Source organism: Haemorhous mexicanus, chromosome Z (assembly GCF_027477595.1).
Source record: "Haemorhous mexicanus isolate bHaeMex1 chromosome Z, bHaeMex1.pri, whole genome shotgun sequence".
In the NCBI taxonomy this organism is placed as follows: Eukaryota; Metazoa; Chordata; class Aves; order Passeriformes; family Fringillidae; genus Haemorhous; species Haemorhous mexicanus.
In genome coordinates this window covers 21,824,723-21,842,430 of record NC_082381.1, presented here as the reverse complement: position 1 = coordinate 21,842,430, position 17,708 = coordinate 21,824,723, and the positions used below count along the sequence as shown (strand labels likewise).

General features: G+C 49.0%; 1 long non-coding RNA gene across 1 annotated transcript; it reads left to right on the top strand.

Annotated features, from left to right (window-relative positions):
• The first annotated feature begins 15,371 nt into the window (after nucleotides 1-15,371).
• LOC132322302 (uncharacterized) lies at nucleotides 15,372-17,289 on the top strand. The gene is made up of 3 exons (XR_009485085.1): nucleotides 15,372-15,890; nucleotides 16,254-16,371; nucleotides 16,749-17,289. It is a non-coding gene; the product is annotated as an uncharacterized LOC132322302 (long non-coding RNA).
• The last annotated feature ends 419 nt before the right edge of the window (nucleotides 17,290-17,708 follow it).

Sequence of the window (17,708 nt, the reverse complement as noted above, 5' to 3'; positions counted from 1 at the left end):
GTGGCTCATGGATGCAAGGTTGCTGAAGTATGAGGCCATTTTGATTCATTCACAGGATTTGGAATTGAGAACAACGACTGCACAGAACCCTGCACAGTTTCTGTTTGGGGAAGTGGCAGAGAAACTAGTTCATGACTGCGTGGAAACAGTCAAGCTGCAGACCAAGATCAGGGAGGATTTAGAAGAAGAAGAACTAGATGAAGGGGAAAAGTAGTTTGTGGACGGGTCAAGTAGAGTGGTTGAAGGGAAAAGAAAATCAGGATATGTGGTTGTGAACGGGTTGACAGGGAAAGTGATAGAGGCAGGTCCCCTGAATGCAAGCTGGTCTGCACAGGCATGCAAATTGTATGCAGTTCTGAGGGCATTGAAAAGACTGAAAGGGAGAAAAGGAACCATTTTCACCGACTCGAGGTATGCCTTCGGGGTGGTTCACACATTTGGAAAGATTTGGGAAGAGACAGGGGCTGATCAATACGAGGGGAAAAGAACTAATGTATGGGGAATTGGTCCGACAAATTCTGGAAGCACTGAGAGGGCCAGAAGGAATTGCGGTGGTCCATGTGAAAGGGCATCAGACAGGAATTCAGTTTCGAACCAGAGGGAACAATCTGGCGGATCAGGAAGCCAAAACTGTGGCACTTATGGTGGTAAGTACCCCAGAGCTTGAAAGAGAAGAAACCCGAGGAGTCCACTCAGCCCTCCCCAAAGGAAATTGAGTGCCATGAAAAGATCGGAGGCGAATTGAAAGAAGGTAAGTGGAGGTTACCTGATGGGAGGGAATTAGTTTCCAGAGGATTTGCTCGGAGGATTCTGTGAAGTTTGCACCAGAAAACACACTGGGGGGCACAGGCTCTGGCAGAGCAATTTCTAAAATTTTTTAGGTGCAAGAGAATTTACGAATTGGCGAGACAGGAGGTACAAGGGTGTTTGATTTGTCAAAAGATAAACAAATCAAGAGCCAGGAAGGCTGCCCTGGGGATTTGCCCCATTGCATACTGGCCATTTGAAAGATTTCAAGTTGATTTTACTGAATTGCCAAAAGTGGGAAGGTTCAAATTTGTATTGGTGACTGTGGATAAATCGACTCATTGGGTAGAAGCCTTTCCCAGCTCTTGAGCAACAGCCCAGACGGTGGCCAGAAAATTACTGGAGGAGATTGTACCCCAATATGGGGTAGTGAATTACATTGATTCGGATCAGGGAACACATTTTACATCAAAGGTTATTAAGCAAATGGCTGATGCTTTGGGCATTCGGTGGGAGTACCACACTCCGTGGCACCCCCAGAGTTCAGGACAAGTGGAAAGAATGAATCAAACTTTGAAGGCAAAGTTATCAAAATTGATTTTGGAAACAAAGATGTCCTGGTTGAAGTGTCTGCCCTTGGCTTTGCCTAATATCCAAACCATGCCTCATTCAGAGACGGGGCTCTCACCGTTCGAAATGCTGTATGGGATGCCATACAAGCATGGAATGCCGGTGGGACACCCCAGATTTGAGGATGGTCAGATCCAACCATACCTGGTTGCGATCAACAGAACCTTACAGGAACTTTGAAAACAGGGAATCGTGACACAGAGTGCTCCTCTGGGGTTCACTATTCACAAAATTCAGCCTGGGGACAAGGTGTTTGTGAAAGTGTGGAAAGAGGCATCGCTCTCTCCTCACTGGGAAGGTCTTTTTCTTGTGCTCCTGACAACAGACACGGCCATTCGGACAGCAGAGAAAGGGCTGGACACACGCGTCTAGGGTGAAGAAATCCAAGCAGCAGGAGGAAGCACCTGACTGGAGGGTCACTTCTTCCCACGGCGACTTGAAAATCTGGCTCCAACGTCCTCATAAATGACAAACAGTGAGCGGATCAGTTGTATACTGTCAGATCATGTGTGCAATCCATTCGTGCACTTTAAGTGGGAATATTGTCAAGGGGTTTTTGTGATCCATTGCAGAAGGGGGCAGAGGCCAAAAGGACTGTGCACTCAGTGTTTGGAGGAAGAACTCGAATTGACTGACCGTATCCTGACCTTAGCCACAGGTCTGCGTATCATTGAATTCGATTCTCAGGAGTGGTTTCGTATTTTTCAAAACGGGGTGCGTGGGAAGCTTAGGTCCCAAGCAGAAATTCTAGATGTGGAGTGCCGGAAATCCCTCAAAGTCTCTTGCAGTTCCGATGCAATCAGGGTGTATCGGTGGGGCGCCTTTAAGAGGCGGTATGCGGCTAGGTCCGAGGGCATCTTCCCTGAAGAGTACTCCTGCTGCCGCAAAGATGGTCTTCCTCGCCGCTGGTGGCACCCCAGGGGGCGGAGGCAAAGGCAGAGGAGTACGCCTAGTGGGAATCCTGATTGGCCTGAGCCTAGTCATGTGCGGGATGCAGAGACTGAGCACTGAGGTCCCCAGGAACAACGGAAGCTCCGTGGTCGAGTGTGGAAATTGCACTCCAGTGGTCCCAGTCGCTGGGGACGGGGCATCCTCAACATCCCAGGCCCCGGAGGAATGCCCGAACGGAACTAGCAGGTACTCTTGGAAAAATGGTACTTGGGTGAAATTGTGTGAATTGGAAAGCGGGACTTGGTGCATCAATCCCGAGGCAGGGTTAAGGAACGGGCAGTCAATCACGGGTTCCAGAGGAAAAAACGTGATGCAGAACAAATGTCAATCCCCATTTGTCACCAGTGTAACCAAACTATGTGGGTCGGGGGAAAGACAGAATCCATTTTTATTGCATATCACCAGGTGAACCCTTTGTGCTATGATAGCACAAGGTTGGGGGTATGCACGATGAATGGGAAAATGTATTGGGTAACAACGAAGACGAAATTTGATAACAAAGTTACCGGGAAAAAGAACCCACTCATATTGGATCTGGCACGAGCAAAGGATGATAGGGCGTGCCTGCAATATGATAGGGTGATTTGTTTTGCAAACAACAAAGATAATGAGGATCCTGGAGGGAAAATGAAAGAAATGATACAAGAAATAAGAAAAAGGGAGTCAGAACTGAGGAAGCAGAGGATTGAACAGGAAAGGTTGAAAACACTGAGTGACCTGTATGAGGCCTTGGAAAAACAATATTCTGATGGGGAATTACCTTCCCCGGACAAGAACTTATTCATTGATCTGATTCAAGAAATAGCAACAGAATTGGGTTTATCAAACTGTTGGATTTGTGGGGGGCTGAAATCTGCTGAGAAATGGTCATGGAAAGGGGAAGGTTTGACTCCTGAGCAACTTCTGAAATGGGATAGCCTGAGGGTCTCAAAATTGATACAGAGGCCTGAGGGGTGGGTTTTGGACCAAAGAGTGATTAGCTCAATTTGTGTCAGCCAGGAAGGGAGAGAATACACTGAAATGGTAGGATACACTCCCTGTGTGTCTACTTTGGTGGTGAATTCTGATTCAAAAAGAAAGGTATGGCTCTCTGCCCCTCCCTTGGGGTATTGGAGTCTGAAAAATGATACAAATTGTGAGTGGGTGAAGAAAACAGGATTATGCTGGGTCCAAAGTCTAGGAGCCTACCCTTTCCAATCCTTGGAAAGTGTAAGAGAATTCTGGGGAGACCCAGGGAAGATAGACATTAAATGGAAAGCACTGGATGGGATTTATTGGATCTGTGGAAAGAAGGGATACAGCGAATTACCCCCGAGGTGGAAAGGGTCTTGCACTCTGGGTATGATCAGGCCAGTTTTCTTCACTCTCCCGAGGACAAAAAGCAATCTGTTAGGGGCTCCATTGTATGAGACCTTGAAAAGGGAGAGGAGGAGTCTGAAGAAGATGATACCAGTGATAAGTGGGGGGTAAGCCTGGGGGGAAGAGGAGTGGCCAGTGGCAAGAATAATCGATTATTATGGGCCAGCCATGTGGGCACAGGATGGAAGCTATGGATATAGGACCCCAATCTACCTACTGAACAGGCTGATCAGATTGCAAGCAGTTATGGAACTTGGATCGAATCACACCTCAGAAGCCCTGGACTTACTAAGTCGGCAGCACACTCAGGTGAGAGCCTTTGTGTACCAAAATCGAATAGCATTAGACTATTTGTTGGCCAAAGAGGGAGGGGTGTGTGGGAAATTTAATGAATTGGAATGATGCATTGAGATTGATGATTATGGGGAAACCATAAGAGGTTTGGCGGCTGAAATTAAAAAGGTGGCCCATGTCCCCATCCAAAAATGGAATTCGATTTTGCAGTCCTCCTGGTGGGACAATTTATTTGATGGAGCATGGTGGAACAAAGTAATATCTCTTGTTCTCTGTTCAGTAGCCAGGATCCTATTCCTATCTTGTCTGATTCCATGTTTTTTCAGACTGATCCACTCTGTAGTCAGGGGAATGCAGATTGCAATAGTCCCCATAGACTCGGAGGGAGCTTTCCGGAGGTGATGCATCTAAGATTGTGAGGCTCGGGGAGAGGAAGTATGCCAGCGATGCTGCAGAAGCTTTTGCAAGGTTTGAAAGACAATCCAAACAAGAAAGAAGTAGTATAGTATATCAGTCATCCCACAAGACGAATACCGAATAGTGTAAGGGGTACTCCACTTGTGAGGAACCCTCAATGGTGGTGGGTAAAAAAAAAAAATAAATAATGTACAAGCATGAATGAAATGGGTAAAATAAATGGGGAGGGATTGTAGTATATGTTGTAGATAATACATGCTTTGGAGATTGTATAAAAATTATAAAGATCCAACCATGCATCTGACTCCCATGGCCAGAAGCAGGGCTTTTCATTTTCAAAAGATTTCCAAGACTCAGCCAGATAAAATCATGACCATTAATGAGTGAATGAGTCTTTCCTGGGTTATCAGCGACCATTTCCAAACAATGTACAGAACATTCACTGAACAACACCTGGGAGAGATAGCATCCAAAAACAGGCAACATCTTGGCTACAGCTGAAAGGAAGACCATTTCAAGGAGCCCAGACAGCCATCCAAGCCTATGGACTGACTTTTGTACAGGACTGCATCTGTTTAGTTCCCATTACACATATGTAGGAACATACAGAAATCTTAGGTCATTTCTGCTCCAGGTAGAAGAAACTGTATATAAGCTGGCTACCTGGAGCAGTTGGTGTGACACTCTGGGGAGATGCTGACACTACCTCGGCTCGACCTAAGTTCACCCAGCATCAAAGTCCGGGGTTGAAACTGTCTTGGCTGTGGCGGTTTATTAATTTTTTTTTTTTTGGTTGTAGATCTAATAAATTTTAAAAATATTTTTAAAAATTTGGCTGCAGACTTGATGATTTATAACACTTGCAAGGCTTCTGATGAAATCCTTGCTTCTATTACTTTAGTATACTTTTAATATATATTTTTTATAGAAGATGTATCATAAAAGAATAAATCAGCATTCTGAAACATGGAAACAAGATTCTCTCTCTTCCATCATCCTGGGAGCCCGCTGAACACTAGCACAAGGAGGGAAAATGGGGATGGATCATCTCCTTTAGGGAGATCTTCCGCCGTGCCCTGAGTTTTAAGAGGAGCTGTGCCATAGAAAGGAAATGTAATGTTGTGAGGTTTTCTTGGCAAGGCTTTATTTAGTTAGGACTATGGAGCACAGAGAGCTTCCTTCATGATGCGCTGCTTGGATAAAAGAAGAGTATTGCTGATGTGAGGAAGCTCAGAACTCTCCTGGAAGGAGAAAGGAATGGATGGTCTTAAGAAGAATGAAGCTACCAAAAGAGAAGCTGGGTTTCAGCAGATGTGCTGTGAGCTGTCAGCCTGAACTGGTCACCTGGAGGACAGAATGATGGAGATGGTGAGTGTGATGAACAAGTTCGGAGGTTGATATAATCAGAGGTGTTACATGTTAAGTTGAAACTGTAACTGTTAAGAATACGTTCCTAAGTTGATACAATTAGAAGTGTTAAACAGTTAAGAATGTTAATAGTTGTTGGATGTTAAACTTTCAATCCCCTACCTTACTGATATCTTTGTTGCCCCCAGTTGGGCAGTGCTTCCCCTGCTCCCTAAGATGGCGCCCGATAACATCCCTGGGAAATATGCAAATGAAGAGACATTCTAAGAACTCAAACCAAAGGGCCGTAAAAACAAAGAAAAACTCAACAAGCCAAGCTATGAGCCATATCAACAGAAAGTTCTCCTACTCTACCAGCAAGTTTTTAGGTGTCACCGTGACTTTACTAGAACTGGACCAGAATGAGGACCCTAGACAACGAGCCAGAGTTGTTTTCCTAGGCACGCCTGTGAAGACGGAAGCCCCAGTTCTGCTGCAAAGCAAAACTGTCTCTCTCTCTCCTCCTTTGTGTCGCCAAAGGGAGCAGTGGCGGTGTGCGTGACCCCTTTGCCCCCCCCCAGAGCTGATCACTTAATAAAGGCATCCAAAAGGAGCAGGTCTCCTTGCCCTTTTAATTCCCACCACTTAGAAGAAAAAACAGGTTGTGTGAGAGTTCTGCCAGCTGGGAATGAGTGAAGGGAAGTATTTTAGGACACTGCTATAAAAAGTGCAGACTGCTTAACCACGATTTAGGGGAAAGACCTGGTATGTATGCTCATTTATGAAGGTAAGTACCAAAGGCTGAATTTTTTCTGGTTTTCATTGAGCCCCCAATATGTTTTCCAATTGTACTTTTCAGTGTATTCTTTCATGCAGACGTCACTGGCCGTGACATGCTCTGTGCTAAGGGCTGCATTGGGTGGTTGGCTCGGGGAGATGCCTTTAGTTTAGGGCACACTGGGGTCTAAAGAGGGCGTGCGGGTGTCCCTGTGCTCTGCCACCAGCTGAGGTGCAGGAGCACTTCCAGGGCTGCCTCCAGGTGTGATGAGCTGGAGTTAAACCCATGCCTTCTGCTGAGCAGCTGATACGACCTCTGACTGTGAACAGCTGGACCTAAGATAATAAAGAGAGGTTTCTCCCTTTCTTACTAAGAGCCAGAGTCTGATCAAATGGGTTCTTCATCCTGCTGTGACCAGTGAATACCAGGGTTCGTTCCCACAAATTTACTGCTTTATCTGCTTTATTCCTGCCAGCTACAAGAGCCAGAATATCCTGCTGCTCAACTTCCTGGAGAGAAGCTGGCATTTCTTTACAAAAGGGTTCTTCACTAACACTTGGACCCACAAGTGGCTCAGTGATGTCCTTCTAATTCCCAAGTTCTTTCACATCTACAGGTACCTTTCAGGTATAGACCCTGATGCTCCTCTGATTTCTGTGGGATCCTCTTTGCCTGCCACTTTCAGGAATGAGCTAGAAGAGGCAAGAAAAGGTTCAAGGGAAGGACTTGTGTTTCCTACTTCATCCTGAGTCATTTCATTTGAAAAGTTTTAGACTTGGATTTTCAACAGTGATTTGTCGTTGGCCCAGCCTTCAAAACCTCTCGCCACACTCGTGTTTTCAACATGAAAGATTTTACGCTCCAAAATAGTACCTTTCACTGAATTTTAGTAAAAAATGGAATGGGTGAAGACCCCTCCACTTAATGCTTTTGCTTCATGAAAATGCCATATTGATCCAGAATAAAGTAGATTTATTTGGATACTCCTGGAAACTCCAAGCCTTCCTTCTCCCCTTCCTTTGCTCAGTGCAAGGAATACCAACATTTCTTATGTTGTGATATTCGTTGCCAACGTGTTTGTTTGAAGATCATGCATTTAGTAATGCAAGTTAGTTAAAATCATCTGATCTGGAATCCCTTCCCAACTTCACAACCCACACACTTCATTGGTGACCCCAGCTGCAGCAGACCTAGACATGTCTTTCACCTGCTTTCTCTGTCGTAATTGACCAGTCCTTTCTCGCTTGGATCACTGGTTTGGTCAAATAAGACTGAAATGCAATGATCCCTTGGAACATGGTGATCTAGTCAGCATATTTTGTATTTTCCCATTCATTAGGCATCAAGACTTTATTCTGACAGGTAATAAATACAGACCTTCAGCTTTAGGAGGCAGAGGACAGGAATTCCATTCAAATTGGCTCCTTAGTATTTATTTTATCTTCAGAGGGACTCATGAACCCCTTCAAGTTCAGATAAGCAATTAATGTATCAGTGACTCTTACAGACAGGGAAAAGATGATTGTCAGCATGCAAAGAATGGCTTGTGTGGCCACACAGCAGGCCCTGCAGTTTCAAAAGAGAATTTCATTACATTTGGTGAGTTTTAAAGAAGCAAACGGAGAACAAAAATCTTTACATGTTTGCAAGTATCATAGATGACTATGCAAGTGCTAATGTGAGAATCTACAGAGTGTCCTGTTAATGATACATGTAGTGTGCAGGTTTTTTATTTGTTCATGGGTATGTTTGGGAAATTAACCACACGTAAAGGAATTGTTCTAACACTTTGCAGGAATATTTCAATGGGAGGTATATTTATGCTCTAAGCTCTGTGTGCTGTGGCAAGAACACTGATGCCTATATAGCATGGTTTGCTTTTACAAAACACTTTTTTCCCACTCATTTCCAACTTGTTCCCTGCTCTGCTTGGGTCAGCAGAGCAGTGCCACTCTGTCTCCACCTGGGATTTGTCTGTCCCTTTCTTCTTCCTGTTCCAAAATCACCCTTAATCCCTACCTCCCACAGCTCTGCCAAATGATAAAGAAGTGCAGCACCAGTTCATGGTCTCCACACCTGGGCATTATTTGCTGCCCTTTCTGCAGAACCCAGCGGAGATGTGTGGGCTGTGCAACCACTGGGGGATTTCTGTATTTTCACATCTCCATAATCATCATGCATTTAATGCTGCTTCTGCTCCTGAAGTCTCTCTATGTCCATTTACCTACTGCTATTGCTCAGGGTACCCGGTGCTTTTCAGCTGGAGCAGAATTGTTTTAGCAAACATCTGTGTGAATGCTCCTGCAGATACAGTGTGATAGGGGCTTAAGAGAGCTGCATCACACAAAACAACCACAGTGGGCATTTTCAGGAGAATCTGAAGAAGAGGGGATGTCGTTCTTACACACTGGACAACAGCTCCAAGTGCCATACCAGTTACAGAGCACCCTGCAGATCATCCTGTGCTCCTTTGTGCTCGGCCTGAGGTGCCAGTGCTGCTCTCTGGGCTTGTGCATGGCCAAGGAGATCCCCGTGGAGGCCACTCCACAGCCTCATGAATGCACAAGAACTTTAGGACACATATGAGCCTCACACACATGCAAAAAACTCCAAACCCAACTCAAACACCACAGCAAACCAAAAACCCCCACGCAAACAGAAAACCCGTGGAAATTTGTTTACAGGTTACAACTGATTGTCTCGTGTCACCTCCATTCTGTTTTGCAAACCACTGTCAATGTTCAGACAGAAGGACAAAGGGAGGTTTTAGCAGGACTGACCAAGTTTTGGTATGGGTGGAGCCTGCTCTCCCCCATCAGAGCCCACTGGCACTGCCTTCCTGCCTGGATGGATGGCACAGCCCCGGCCGTGGCAGAGCAGCCTCCTGTGCCCCCGCAGTGGGGCTCAGCTGCAGTTTAAGCCACTCTCACCCTGCACTGCCCAAGGGCTGCTCTGGCAGCGTCCTCAGCTCTCTCTTGCCCCCTTTCCCTCCGTGCTGCCCTGGCAGCTGAAAGCCGAGCTGGCCCAGGGCGTGTCTGAGCTCTCAGCCACAGTTGGCTTCTGCTGCTCCCAGCCTGGAGCTGCCACGCTGGGGAACCCACAGCTGAGAGCTTCACTGCAGTGCAGCAAACAGAGGGCCTGACAGGAGGGGAAAGGGCCCTGAGGTCAGGCAAGAGATGAAGGACAAGGGGAATGGAAAAGGAGAGAAGAGAGAATTCACAGGGCTTGATAGCTGAATCTTCCCTGCATTGTCCTGGATTCCCAAGAGATCAATGGTGTCTGAGTTTAATATGAAATAAAAGAGGTGAAAAAGAATATTGATTAGTTGTCCACCGGCTGTTCTGAGCACTGATGATTTTGGGATCTGCAGGAAAACGGACTATGTCACCACGATAGTAAAAAAAGATACACATGCATATAAAAATATGGGAATCAGAAACTCAAGATAAAAATTCAAAGATCAAACAAACTCTGGCATTTCCTCATTTTTAAAGGAAGGGATCTTGCTACAGGTTTCCTAAAATTCTTCTAGGTACTTTTATATGGAAGACAAGCATACAAACTTCAGAATGGCATTTTCAAAAGCACTACGTCTTCACCGTGTTCAAACAGTTTTCCAAACAGTTGGAGACAACAAAAATATCAAAATTTGGGAAGCTCTCAAGTCCTATCATCTCAGTCTAATCCTGAAAGAAAATCTAAGTTACGTGTCTTTGGAAAAATAGGTATAATTATATTCTATGAAGAAGACATTTGAAGAAGAATTTAATAGACTCTATTCAGAGCTTGATTTTTCTTACTGGTTATTTGTGCTGGAAATGCCTAGCTAGAAACAGCCAGAATTGCTCTAATAGACTGATTTCTTCCAAGGGAGTAAGAAGGACAGGAAAATACAGGTCAGTCAGCCTTGCCTTCATCCCCTGACAGGGGATGGAGTAACTAATCCTGGAAACCATGCCAGACAAATGGAGAAGTTGATTGGGAGTAATGGTTAACCTACCCAATGCCCGTGACAGGACAGCCAGACTGATGGATATGGGTGGAGCAATGGATGATGTCTACCCCAGCTTCACCCAAGCCTTTGAGACAGCCTCCTACAGCAGCCTTAAACACAAACTGCCAAAATGCCCAGCGAGGAAGGCTGGAAAATGGATGAGGGCTGTCATCAGTGGCACAAAGTAGAGCTGGAGGCAAGTCCCGGGTGCTCTGACCCCCAGGGGCTGATGCTGGGGCAGAAACTCTTTAATGTCCTCATTCATGGCCCGCCTGGAGGAGCAGTTTACCCTCAGCAAGTCTGCAGAGAACACAAAAGTGGCAGGAGCAGCTGACAGCCCAAATGCTCCTGCCATCCAGAGGCACTTCGCCAGGCTAAAGAATTGGCCTTAGGGGAATCTGATGGAGTTGAAGGAAGGGAAATGAGAAGTCTTGGACCTGGGCAGGAATAACCCCGGCAATCAAGAGGGGCTGGAAAGCGGACGTTTTATCTTCCATGCCTTGGTGCTTTGGGGTTGCATTGCCAAGCAAAGGCAGCAGGATGACTGCAGCCGGAGAAAGAGAGGGTTTGCGGAGCCGAGCCCGGCCGGCCCCGGAGCCGCCCCGCCCGCGCTGTGCCCGCAGCCCCGGCTCTGCCGCGCTCGTCCCCGCCAAGTCCGGCCCGCGCCGGGGCCGCGCTGGGCGCGCGCGGGCCCGAGCGCAGCGCCCCCCTCAGGCCGCGCGCCGCCGGCGCAGCCGCGGCCGTTGCGCTGCGGGCGTTGCGGCCACAGTCGGCGATCGACGCCATGGCGGAGCTGCCGCTGCCCGCCGGGCTCCGCGCCAGCACCTTCCCCGCCAAGCTCTGGCGCCTGGCCAACAGTCCCCGCGTCCGCTCCGTGCGCTGGGACAGCCGCGCCACGGGGCTGCTCATCGACCGCTCCCTCTTGGAGCGAGAGCTGCTCAGCTCGGGCGACGCCCAGAGGGGCGGTGGCGATGGGCGGGCCCCGCTGCCGCACACCTTCCGGGCCACGCAGTTCCGCAGCTTCGTGCGGCAGCTCTACCGCTACGGCTTCCACAAGGTGCCGGGCTGGCTCGGCTCGGCTGCGCCGGGCGATGCCGGGGCCTGGCTTCACTACAGCAACCCCTGCTTTCGCCGCGACCGCCCCAACCTCCTGCTGCGCATCAAGCGCCGCAGCGCGGCCAACAGGCAGCGGCCGGCGGCGGGGCGGGAGGGCCGCCGGCGCCCGCCCTGCGGCTCCCAGCAGCTGCCCGGGGCGCGGCCGCTGCCGGACGGGCGCCCGCCCAGCGGCTTCCTACTGCTGCACAGGGAGCGGACACTGCCGGACGGGCGGGAGCTGCGCAGCCCCCGGCCCGGCCGCCTGCAGCAGCCCCCCGGAGAGCGGCCGCTGCTCGTCCGGCGCCCGCCCTGCAGCTTCCACCTGCTGCACAGGGACCGGCCGGGGCCGGCCCGGCGGGAGGGGCCGAGCCGCTTCCAGGAGCTCTACGGGGAGCGGCCGCCGCCCGCCGAGCGGGAGGTGCTCGGCATCCCGCCCTGCCATTTCCTCGGGCTCCACGGGGAGCGGCCACTGCCGCTCGGCCGGCAGGGGCCCCGCAGCCACTTGCAGGAGCTCTACGGGGAGCAGCTGCCTCCGGCCGAGCGCGGCGTGCTCGGCATCCAGCCCTGCAGCTTCCGGCAGCTCCCCAGGGAGCAGCAGCCCCCAGCCTACGACCCACGAGGTAGGAAAAGACTTGTAGCCTCGCTTTTGCAAAAGGTTTAGAAAAGTGACCCTTTGAAGTAGTTTTCCATAAGGCTCTCTCATTGTCGGCCAGAAGTTGTCAAGCCTACCGGGAAGGGGCACCTAGGAGGCCAAAATATTCTCTGCCTGGTTTTCCTGGCTGCTTCCCGTGACGTTTGATCCAAGGCAGCACTCGAGCTCTGTGTCCCCCAGCCACATTGTGGAGCCTGACCAGCACCTTTGGATTCTTGCAGCCACCCCGGGCACTTCAGGGCCCAGCGCTCCAGCTGGCAGTGCAGCTTCTGCAGCATCGACGGCCTGCAGCTCAGCACAGAGCGCACCTGGGCAGGAGAGATGGTCGCCAGCAGATCTAGGCCTTGCTGTGGAGAAGATGATTCGGGAGATCAGGATGTCCCTGTCTGAAGGATCTCCCTCTGCTCAGGTAATTGCATTGGATGGGGAAAAAGGGGCTGGACTGAGAGCTTTCAAACATGGTTACATGGTGGAGAAGCAAAGGCTTCTTTAATTGAACTTATTTCATCATGATTTACTTATTTAATTCTTCTTGCTAAAGAAAGATTTTTGAGAAAGGGAATGAAGAAGAAATGAAAAAGAGGTTTTTCTTGCTGGGAAAGAGGAGAAGAGTGTTTGGAGAATTGCCACTGAAGGCCAAGTGTCCCGTGTAGGGAGGGGCATGCCAGAGGTGCCTCTGTTCCAGCAGCAGGTGTGGGCTGTGCCTCTTTTGGGTGGGAAGGCCGAGGCCAGGCAAGGGCAGGACTGCAGCTGTAGCTGCTGCTGTGTGAGCCCTGCTGTGCGTGTATGTGCTCCCAGAGCTGTGGCTGGGGCTGGCTGGAGCTGCAGCTCTCTGTCCTTTTGCAGAATATTATACGTGTTGGCCAAAGAATGTCTCTCTTTCTATTCATGTGCTGACCCATTGCCTGCAGTACATTTATGATTATGAAACATGGCAAACTCAAGTTGGGGAGAGGTATTTTTTTGGATTTACCAATGCCTTCTTCTCAAGTGGCATGACTTTTGTCTTCTGTCAAGTCAGACTTTGCAGTTTTCAGAAGCATTTTATTCTGTAATAAAAGGAAACATTGCAGGCTCGGAACCATCTTTAGAATCTTTAGGGGTCCTGTTGGCTGTGCTGACGCAGAAGAGATGAATGTTCTGGAACTGGTCATAGTGAGAATATCTTTGTGTCCAAAGGTAATTTGCAGGTGCTTCATTGTGGACATTTACTTCCTCGTTGGAATAGAAACACTACTTGGTTGTCTGGCTTTTCCTGTCTTTTGGGTTGTTATTTTTTCCTGCTGTCCCAATGTCCAGATTTTTGCCCCTGATCACAAATGTGATCCTGGGAATGGCCTGGGTGCATAAATGTTTGCCTGGATCATACCCATGGGGCAGCAGCAGAGGGCTCCAAAAAGCACCACCTTGTGCTGGGTTGTGTGAGCGCTTGGCTGGGGGTGGTGAGACGCCCAGGCAGAAGTGTGTGCTTTGTGTGGGGGTTTGCAGCACCCAGCCCTGGGCAGGGCAGGCAGCGAGCTCTGTCCTTGCTGGCAGCAGGGAGAGCCCATGGCTTTCTGCTGGCTGATTTCTCTCAGCTCTGGCATGAGCCAGGGTCAGAGCTTGAGGGCACGTCCCCTCACTTGGTGTCTTCTGGTTTGCTGTGCTCATGTTTTGTCTCAAAAGTTATTTTGTAAGAGCCTCAGTTTCACCTTGGCCACTGAATCCTGAGTTTAAAAGGCTCCTCATGTGAACCGTATGAGCAGTGTTCCCTCCTCCGTGCTCCATGTCCTTTGGGAGTGGAGAAGGAGAGTTATCGTATCCCTGATGTGTTTCGAGGAAAATAGTGAGTGATCTTTGGGTTCCTTTCTTTCTGTTTTTCTGCTCAGGACAATGTCAGTGTTGCCCCCGATTCCTCAGGAGGGGAGCCTGTGGACAGAGCTGCAGCAGAGGAAGCTTCATCTGGCACTGAGAGCTGCAGGAACGGTTCCCAGGAGCCCGAGGAGCCTGGTAAGGACAGAGCCCTCACTGGTTTAGAGAGGTGTGAGATGGCTGCTCTGAGCAGGCTTGGTGCTTCCTGGTGCCTTGAGTTCAAATCCTGCACTGGCACAAGCTGCCTTAGCCCTGCCCTCCACACTTCTCCAGAGGCTCTGGCACTGAGTCCTGTGCCGTAGCAAGAGAGCAGGGAATAAAGCTGACCTTGGGGGAGTTGTGTCACCAAGTTGGGTGTCCCAGCCTTGTGCTGAAATCGGTGGATAAATTTGCTGCAGGCTGACAGGGGAGGCCAGGCTGAGCGACTCTTGAAGGAACAGGGGAAAAGAAGAGCAAAAAGTCAGGCTAGAAGTCCAGATCACTGACTCAATGTAGTACCAGTCGGCTTGTATTGGTGCTGACCCACCAGAAAAACAAGGAGCAGAACATCAGAGGCCAGCCAAGTGAAACATCACAGTCAGTCCAGTATCAGAATGGAAAGCTGGAATGAGCCCTGATTAGGGAGACCTAAGAGGAGAGAGGGAGCGCTTTGGATCCATTCCTTAGCCAAGCTAGTGCAGCCTGCAGGCCTCGTAGGGAGCTCTGTCCCTCGCAGCCCTTCCTGCCAGAGCCGATGGTCGAGTTGGAGCAACTGCTGCTCGCTGCAGGGGGCAGTTGGTAGATGGCCCTGGTAATGGAGCTGGTTCATGACTCAGCTCCCAGCAGCCCTCAGCTTCAGGCATTTCAGTGAGGACTGAGGTCTGTCTGTCAGCACAGAGAAAGAACAAGGCTGGGCTTCTTTGTGGCTCCTGGGGCTGTGTGTGTTTCAAGCTCTCGTGGGTGCCCTTTGCACTGCGAGTGCTGAGACTTTATTGAGATCCTTCAATGTTTTGAAACACACTTTTGAACACTTGGAATGGTCTCTGTTCTTTTAAGGGCAGGCTTCAAATTGCCAAGTGAGAGTCTGCCTTTCAGGCCATCTTTGACAGTCCCTGGTAGAAGGGCAATTGCTGTCCAGGGGAAAGGTGCACAAGGGCCAATCTTGACTGAGCGTTCCCTTGGCTTCCCAGATGCCATCTGACCAACATCTCCAGGTGGGCTGCCCTGCGTGGCAGGAGGAGACAGAGGAGAGCCCGTGACCATCGGGCAGGTAGAATTCCTCTGCTTGTAAATATGTTTCTAGATTCCCATGGTTTTATTTATCAAAGGGTATAGTTCTATTTATAGATTAGAGTGTTCTTTTTATATGTGCATATATTGATAGATCTGTAGAGTAAAGTAAGGATATATATGCAGTTAGAGAAGTGATATATTTTATAATAAATTTACATTTATAGATTTTCAGAGATTAATTTTTTTTGTGTAGAGTCCAAAAAAAAATAGATGAAGTTTCATTTATAAATGAGGATAGTTATAGAGTAAGAAGAATATGAATATTTAGATGGAGAGGTTGCTGTTTGCATAGGCCTAGGCTGCATTTTTACCTCTTTGCCCCCTCGGCTGCCTTTCTCACCTCTTGCTTTTCCCCCTGTGCCCCTTGTGTCCCCTCTCCCTGTGCTGGGTCCGAGCTGGCGGCCGGGCCGGCCAGAGCAGCACTTCCAGCCCCGGCTGTCCCTGGAGCGGTGGGAGCTGCCGCTAGCCCCAGGCACTGTCCCCTGAGGAGCTGCTGAAGGACGGTGAGACAGAGGGGGCTGAAGGGGCTGAGGGGGCGGTGGCGCTGAAGGGACGGGGAGCCTGAGCTGCTGCTGGGGCTGAGGGCTGTGGGGCAGCCGAGGGTCATGGTGGCACTGAGGTGACAGGGAAGTGTCACAGGTTGAGGGGCTGGCAGGTCTAAGGGGGATGGGATGGGATGGGTCAGAAAGGGACTGAGGGGATGAGAGGACAGTGAGGGGCTTAAGAAACTGAAGGGGGCTGGGGGTTCAGTGAGAGCATGGCGGGGCTGAAGGGATGGAGGGGGCCAGCAGGGAGCACAGAGCGCTCCAGGACTGCAGCTCTGCCAGGCCTCGGAACCAATTGCAGAGCCTCCACTTTTTCCCCAGCTGCAAGGAAGACCTCGAGGACAGCCAGAGACTGACAGGAGCCAGCAGGGAGAATCTGAAGGGCAGCAGCAGGAGTCATGAACGGGGACCTGCTGCTGCCAGCCTGGAGAGAGCTCGGGTGAGGCCACAGGCCCGGGCAGGCAGGGTGGGGCTGAGGGCGGCGTGGGCTGTGGCCGTGGGCACTGCCCGGCGGGGCAGGAGCGGGCCCTGCCCGTGCTGGGGCTGCTCAGCACAGCTGCCGCGGCCGGCACAGGGGCTGTCCTTGGCCAAGGCAGCTGTGCCGGCAGGGCCCGGCAGCTGTGCCGCCTGTGCCGGGCTGCCGGGGCTGCGGGACGGTCCCGCCGCGGCTGCGCTCACCACAGCCTGGCCCGCTCGCCTGCTTTTTCTTTCTAACCCTCCTGGGGAGGCTCTGAGATTTCCTCTCCCCTGAGGGAAGTGCAGCTGCTGCCAAGGGAAACGTCCCCGTACTCACTCAGAGTTCCCTTTGCTTGCCAGATGTCCCATCTGCTGTCCCTGTCCAGGAGAGCTGCTCTGCATGGGAGGAGGAGACCGAGGGAGAGGCTTTGAAGATGAGGCAGCTGGGATCCTTCTTCTTTTTGTGCTGTTTAATTATCTATGGACTAGCATGGAGTTACTGATAATTACATGCATAATTTCATAAGTAGCTTGCTATTTTTTATTGGTATATTTCTGTATGTATCTTGTTATATTTATGAATGTACTCTCTATCTATGTACATATAGATATATACATACAGGTTTACAGTTACGTATTTGTCTAAATATGTATCTACTTTTTTATGTATGTTGTAATATCTGTGTTTAGTTATTTTTCCATATGTGTACAGCTTTGTAGGTGTTTATCAATGTAGTTTTCAGTATAAATCTTTTAAAATTAGTGTATTGGTATTTGTATTGGTACAGATGCCTGTTTTTATATTTTTTAATTGTATATTGACTTATTTAATTATATTTACATATGTGTCCAGATGCATAGCTGTATATTTGTATGGATGAAGTTGGATTGCTATTTAGATTGGTACAGTAATATTTGTATACTTAAAAATAGTCGTGGTTGAACTGTTTTTATATATATATATATATATATATATATATATATATATATATATATATATATATGTATGTATGTATAGTATCTAATCTGTAATATTTAATCTATATTTACATCTCTAGATTGTTATACGATATAGTTTTTTATATGTTCATGTATGTATGTATTTAATTCTGTTTAAAGATGTATAGTTGCATAACTATTGAATTCTTGTTGGGGTATTTAGAGAGGGAATGCATATTTTTGTATTTCTATATGGGGTCTACATTTGTAATAATATGTAATAAATTAAGTTTTTAAACGCCTAATTGATCTTTGTGTATAGTGAGTTGTGTATAGTAGAGGCTAGCAATAAATCAAGTTTGGTTAAGTGAACTTGGTATT